Consider the following 7,424-nt stretch of genomic DNA (forward strand, 5'->3'; position numbering starts at 1 on the left):
CTCTTCTCTAATATCCTAGCCAATGGCTAGTGAATTGTAAAAAACTCCCCACCCCACTAAACCTAAACATCATGCCCACCTAGCATAATTAAAAGGTAAACTTGAAAAAAAAGGTATCCATGCTGGCACGTGGGAAATCGACATACATGTAGGAGAATTCAAATTTGGGCAATTGCAAGGTTTCAAATATTTGGGTGTTCTTGGAGATTAACTAGAAAGAAAGACGGAGAGGATGGACCTAAATTTAGGTAGGGTGGAAGAGGAGGTAATGCAAGGCAAAGAGAGGATCAAAGACAATTACAACATATATCTCAATGTGACCTGCAAAAACAGGAAGCCATGAAGGGTAAAATGGATGGGCCTATACCTTATTTGAATGAGGGTATAGAGGCAAGCAACCAATTTGAATCAGATTCAAGCCCAGATGTTGAGGATTCCTTGGGTTTTAATAATGGTTGGTTGAATGAAGGGAACTCAAGCAGTGCCGACAATCCAAAATCTAGAGCCCACTTACCTTGAAAGCAACCAAGTGGGGCCTCAAGTGGGGACTCAATCCACATGGTTAAACCTAAGATCCAATCTCTTGATCCATCCTTACAGCTTTCTCACCACTTCTTTAGTTTTTCTCGAGCAATCTATGACCTAATGCTTCAAGATATGAAGGGGATTTGCAATCCAAGTTTGGCTACACTTCAAAATATAGGTGTCCATGATATAAAGAGATGGAATAGGATGAAAGACAATCTACATATTTGAGAACCCAAACATGATGGATTGACCAAGCTCTTCTTGAAGATGCCTCCCCTAGCAATTGCACCAATTGAGTAGTGAGTAGAAGAATATCACATTGATCGGCAAGGGGCTCACCTGGGCATGTCGGAAACTATTGATATTGTCAAATTGTACAAATGTTAGAAAGCATGAAATACCTATTTCCTTTATCAGAGACATAATTAGATCTTGCAAAGTGTGCAGCAAGGATCCAATGCTACTTCCCTAATTTCTTATGTCAAATAAGGTTGAAGGAAAGTTGAATGCTAATGAGAATAACCTAAGTGAGAAAACTTTAATAGATAAATCCCATGTGAATGATGCGCTAGAGAGTATTGCGCCTAAGAATAAGGTGAGAATTGTCAAGACAAGATCATCACAAGTAAGTTTTGGTAAGGTAGAGGACAGCATTTGAAAATGATTGGTCGGGGATGTATATAAAGATGATGGGAAGGTAGCCTCTTTTACAGCCATAGTTTCATTTTACTTTTATAAGTTGTCCTCGCATCCTTATATAGATGCTTGCTGCTTTTGAAAGGTTTCATATGTCCAGCCATATAATCCAAATGCATTGCAAGACATCCATAAGCCATTTTTTATCATCATTCAAGATAGTTGGATGTTGGAGATTTGTATTTGCTTCTCACAACATAGTGCATGGCAGCCGTTTTGCCTAAGCAAGCTAGAATCGGATTGCATGTGTGGTTAATGACGTGCACATGTGACCCTGGGACATGTTAGGAGAGCATTTCCCTTGAATTGACCATTCGCATAATATTCTCAAGGATGGGTAGCATTCGGTCGAATGCAATTCTAATAGATAAGTGTCCTCAAGATCTGAATGCTATCTTGAGAGCCATTAGGGTTGATGATGATTGTTGGGCTCAAGACAATAGAGAGTATCGAGTGCAAGTTGCATTCCATGTCCTGCTTTGTTGGTTTCACGCCAAGAAGGCTTCGTAGAGAATCTTTTGCCCCAAGTTCCAAAAGACTTGCAAGACCAAGTATATTTTATGATGTGCAACCTTATGCATTCAAAGTGTGAGGATGATTTCAAAGCTCTCTTTTAGAAACTCTTATTAGACTACGAGCATGCAAATATTCAGCATTATGTATCCAGCAAATGGTGCTCAATGTCATGTATATGGCATGAGCGTTGACCAAACTTTGGGTGCTTATTTCCCCATGGCAATGTGGGCACTACAAAGCTGGTGGAGAGATTATGGCAGTATATCAAGTACACTTTGTTGGATGCAAGGATAAACAGATCGGTGCTTAACCTATTGCATAGACTTGTTGGTGATGCAAAGAGTGGAACCTGGATGGGAGGAGCTCTATTGGAGTTCTTTAAGAGCTAGGTGGGCATTGATCATTCTCCTTGCATTTTTCTCATATCAGTTGCTTTCCCTAAACAAGCTCATTGTGTGTATGTCAATAGTGGAATCTAAATATTTTGTTTTGTATGGCTGAAGCATGAATGCAACCAAAGCACTAGCTGGTGGGGAGAAGTTGTTAAGTATGGAGCCTGATTTATCCCTTGTAACTTTTAGTCTTAAAAACATAGATTTGTAAGGCCTCCATTATGTGAAGAATCCATGGTGTGTAAGAAAAATTCACTTGCAAAAAAACCAAAAATTTGTCAAAATATTCTATTTTCACCGGATTATTATGATCAGAGGGCAGTCGAAAAGTGATCAAAAATGGCTGGTGGTTGAAAGTCAATGGCCGATGGCCGATGGCCAAATTCAATGGTCAATGGCCGAATTCTAGGCAAACTTGTCTTCTCAAGGGCGGCCACACATGGGCGCATTGGAGAGTACAACTTGAACTTGTCTACACAACAGCGGCTACACACGTTGTCTCTCACAAGAGAGGGCAACCCTTTTGGCCTATAAAAGGAGGCCTCTTCTACACACAAAAGGCATTGCGGTGCATTGTGAAGTTGATGAAGCAAGGTGCATGTGAGGTGGTGAGAGTGAAGCAAGGCGGGAGTTCCATTAAGGGTATAATCTCTTTGTAACCTACTTCTAGTTTGAAGTATTAAATCCATTGAGTGGTTTCTTTCCCATGGACATAGCCCACATTGGGTGAACCACGTATATCGTTCTCTCTCTCTCTCTCTCTCTCTCTCTCTCTCTCTCTCTCTCTCTCTCTCTCTCTCTCTCTCTAATCTCTCGTGTATGAAAATTATCTCTCTCCATTAAGTAAACTACTCAAATAATCTACTTAGCTACATAATATTTCCCAACAACTGGTATCAAAGCAAGGTTTGCTCATAGCTAAAGTATCTCAAGGAAAGGATTCCTTGAATTGAGTGGGAGTAATGGCTAAGGAAGGTAAGCTCAAGATCCAGAAGTTCAATGGCAAAATCTACCAACACTAGAAGATGCAGATTAAAGAATATCTCTACCAAAAAGATCTCTATTTGCCACTAGACGGTCTTGCAAAGAAGCCTGCAACAATGGCAGACGAAGAATGGATTGTCCTTGACCGAAAGTCATTAGGAACAATCCGGCTAATCTTGGCATCAAAGGTGGCCTTCAACGTTTTGGAGATGAAGACTATGAAGGACTTGATGAAGTCACTTGACGACCTTTACGAGAAACCATCGGCATCCAATAAGGTATTTCTCATGAAGCGCTTGTTCAATCTAAAAATGGCATGGAGTTGCAGAACACTTGAACGACTTTAACACCAACATAAGTCAACTTCGATTCGTGAGGGTCAATTTTGACAACGAAGTGCAAGCCCTCCTTATACTATCATCTCTACCAGATAGCTAGGACGGCCTTGTGATGGTTGTAAGTAACTCTGTCTCCAACACAAAGACTCTTAAGTTTGATGATGTTGTGGGTGTTCTCCTAAGCAATGAAATGCAAAGGAGAAACACATGTGAATCATCAAATATTGCACTGTTAGCGGAAACAAGAGGAAGATGGAAGGAGATATTCAACAGACTCCTTTGACACGCTTCTGTGACCTAGAGCTATCGATCTGGCAGAGTGATCCTGAATTTGCTGATGATTTAGAAGGGGAGCAAACTTCTTCTCTATTGACAATCTGCGACACACAGCTCACACTAAGGCAGAATGATCATGAACTTGATGATGCTGATTCAGAGGGGGTGCATAGTGAAGTGCAATCTCTTGTTGATGAATATGATTGGTTTCACTGTGCCTATGATACAGACAGGGAAGTAGATGAAAATTTCAATGTGCATGCTGAACTTTGTGCTACAGACTTGAAGAGAAGTTTACTGCGGATACGGTTAGTATGCATGTCACATGTGGAAATCTTAGTTTACAGCAACCTGAGATGTACAGGATTGAGGAACCTTCTCAAGCGGTGGACCTAGACCTTATGTGCTTATTGGACGAAGCTTTGGAAGGGTTCTCAAACACAGATGCTAAGGATACCAATCAATTCAGAATCATGCATGAGCAAGTTTTAGCAGACGATGAACTTATGCAGCTGCTCAACCTATGCCCCAAAGATCTACAAGAGAAAGCAGACCTCTAGAAAGGTTCATTCCTTCCTTCAACCATCTCTTGGTCTCAAATCCTCGAGAACCAAAATCATGCGAAGAAGCTGTGCAACACGAATATGGATAAAGAGCATGTAAGCGGAGATAGACTCATACATCGCAACCAAACATGGGAGTTGCTTGAGTTTCCTAAAGGTAAGCACACTTTGCAGAACAAATGGGTGTATAACTTGAAGGAAGAAGAAGGTGGGAAGAAAAGATACAAGTCAAGGCTTGTGACCAAAGGGTTTTCCAAAAGAAAGGTACTGATTTCAATGAGATATTTTCTCTTGTTGTAAAAATGAACTCAATTAGGCTTGCCTTAAGCCTTGTGGTTATTCATGACTTAAATCTTGATCAAATGGATGTGAATATGGCATTCCCTCATGGTGATTTAGAGGAGAAAATTTACATGCTTCAACCAAAGGGGTATGAAGTAAAGGATAAGGAGAAAATGGTTCACAGATTAAAGAAGAGCTTGTATGGTCTAAAGCAAGCATCAAGATAGTGTACTTGAAGTTTAATCAATGATGGGAAGTTCATCATCCTAATGTTGTATGTTGATGACATGCTAATTGCAAGTGCTAACATGAAGGATATCAAAGACCTAAAAGAGGAGCTGTCTAAATCTTTTTCAATAAAAGATTTAGATGCTGCAAAGTAGATACTTGGTATAAAGATATCAAGGGATAGTACGAAGAAGATAGTAAAGCCATCTCACGAGGATTACATCAAGAAGGTACTAAAAAGGTTTGCAATGCAAGATGTAAAATCGTTTTCTACACCTTTGACTAGTCACTTTAAACTAACCAAAGGAAATGTATCCAAAGACACAAGAAGAGATAGCCTATATGTCTAAAGTTCCATATGTTGCATCGATAGGTTCTCTCATGTATGCTATGGTCTGGACAAAGCCAGAGATTGCACATGCAGTGGGAGTTGTAAGTAGATTCATGGACACTCTAGGTAAAGAGCTTTGGCAAGCTGTGAAGTGGATACTTAGGTATCTAAAAGGGACAACAACAAATGCTTTGTGTTTTGGAGACATTGATATTTTTCTGCAAGGATATGCTGATGCAGATATGGCAGGTGACAAAGATACTTGAAGGAGCACTATTAGCTATATCTTCACAGTTGGAGGCACAACTTTAAGTTGGGCTTCAAAGCTGCAAAAAGTGGTCTCACTTTCTACCATAGAAGCAGAGTATGTAGCAATGATGGAGGCAAGCAAAGAAATTTTGTGGCTTCACAGATTCTTGGAGGAGCTTGGATACAAGCAAAAAAATTATGTCTTGCATATTGACAGTTAAAGCGTCATTCACCTTGCAAAGAATTCAGTCTTTCACTCAAGCACAAAGCACATTGAGGTGAGATATCACTTTATACGTACTTTTTTGGAAGAGGGATAGCTAAAGCTAGAAAGGTGCACACAAGTGAGAATCATGTAGACATGTTTACAAAGGTGGTCAACAAGGAGAAGTTGAACTTTTGCTCATCTTCAATCGGCATTCAAGGATAAGAAGCCATGATGGAAAGCAGTCACAGGTTTGGTGTGGAGATCAATCTCCAAGTGGGAGATTGTTAAGTAGGGAGCCTGATTTACCCCTTGTAACTTTTAGTTTTAAAAACGCACATTTGTAAGGCCCCCATTATGAGGAGAATCCATGGTGCGTAAAAAAAAATCACTCAACAAAAAACCAAAATTTCGTCGGAATATTTCCTTTTTGCCTTAATATTATGACCGGACGACGATCGGAAAGTGATAAAAAAAGGGCAAATTGGTTGGCCGGTTGATCGGTGGTGGCTGGTAGTCAATGGCCGATGGCTGATTTCTAGGCGCAAACTTGTCTTCTCAAGGGCGGCCACACATAGACGCATTGGAGAGTCCAACTTGGACTTGTATACAAAAGGGTGGCTGCACACGGTTGTCTCTCATAAGAGAGGATTGCCCTTTTGGCCTATAAAAAGAGGCCTCTTGTACACACAAAAGGCATTGTGGTGCATTGTGAAGTTAATGAAGCAAGGTGTATGTGAGGTGGTGAGAGTGAAGCAAGGTGGGAATTCCATTTAAGGGTATAATCCCTTTGTAACCTACTTTTAGTTTGAAGTACTAAAGCCATTGAGTGACTGCTTTCCCATGGACGTAGTCCACATTGGGTGAGCCATGTATCTCTCTCTCTCTCTCTCTCTCTCTCTCTCTCTCTCTCTCTCTCTCTCTCTCTCTCTCTCTCTCTCTCTCTCTCTACTCTATAATCTCCCGTGTGTGAAAATATCTCTCTCCAATTAAGTGAACTACTCAAATAATCTACCTAGCTACGTCCTATTTCCTAACAAAAGTTATTTCAACGATATGAGTCTAATCCATCTACTCTTTAGGTGGTGAACGAATCTATATTGCTATTCAAAATTCAAAGCGTGTCTTTGGACACTTGGTATCACGTGAGTTTATATTCCTCCTATTGTGATTGCCCAAATTGGTCCTCCCAATGCAATAATCTATACAGAGTGCTCCTAATATTGCAAATCCATTTTTGGATGCTACACGCAGTCTCTTGTGGAGAATTTGAATGCAATGGCTAAACTTTCTACAAACAACGGAATGCAAGAATGTCCTCAGGATGTGGAGGTAGGGAGTGGTTGTGATGCCGCAGAACTGAGTGTTGACATGCATAGCTTTGAGCAAGATATGGACAGGATTGATACAAAGATAGTTTCTTGTATTGACAAGTTTAGAGATTTCTTGCAGTAGCTTTCGAATAATTTGTCCACAAGGACATTGGTGTAGAAGGACATAGCTCTTGGACAATTAAAGATCTCTATGGAGGACCTGAAAAATCTCCATGAGCCAAAGAAAGCGAGCATACCATATAGAGGCAACATTAAAAAAATTCAAACCAATATCATGCAAACACGGCTTGGGCATGGCAGGCTGTTAAGTATCATTGATCCTCTTTCGGATGCACTCGATGGTAGCTCCTAGGCAAACAATACTAGGAGACTCACAGGTTGGTTGAGGCACGAACACCAACGAGGGTGAAGTGGTGTGCACTTTTAAAAATGGTGGCGTATTTATTGTCCTTGTTGTTGTAGTAAGACTCTTCTTGTTGATGAATCTTGCATAATATGCTGC

At 40.5% G+C, this 7,424-nt stretch overlaps 1 pseudogene; it reads left to right on the forward strand.

Annotated features, from left to right (window-relative positions):
* The first annotated feature begins 232 nt into the window (after positions 1 to 232).
* On the forward strand, positions 233 to 2,122 carry LOC147424233 (uncharacterized; annotated as a pseudogene).
* The last annotated feature ends 5,302 nt before the right edge of the window (positions 2,123 to 7,424 follow it).

Source organism: Adiantum capillus-veneris, chromosome 26 (genome assembly GCF_014529385.1).
Source record: "Adiantum capillus-veneris isolate H3 chromosome 26, ASM1452938v2, whole genome shotgun sequence".
Classification (NCBI taxonomy): domain Eukaryota; kingdom Viridiplantae; phylum Streptophyta; class Polypodiopsida; order Polypodiales; family Pteridaceae; genus Adiantum; species Adiantum capillus-veneris.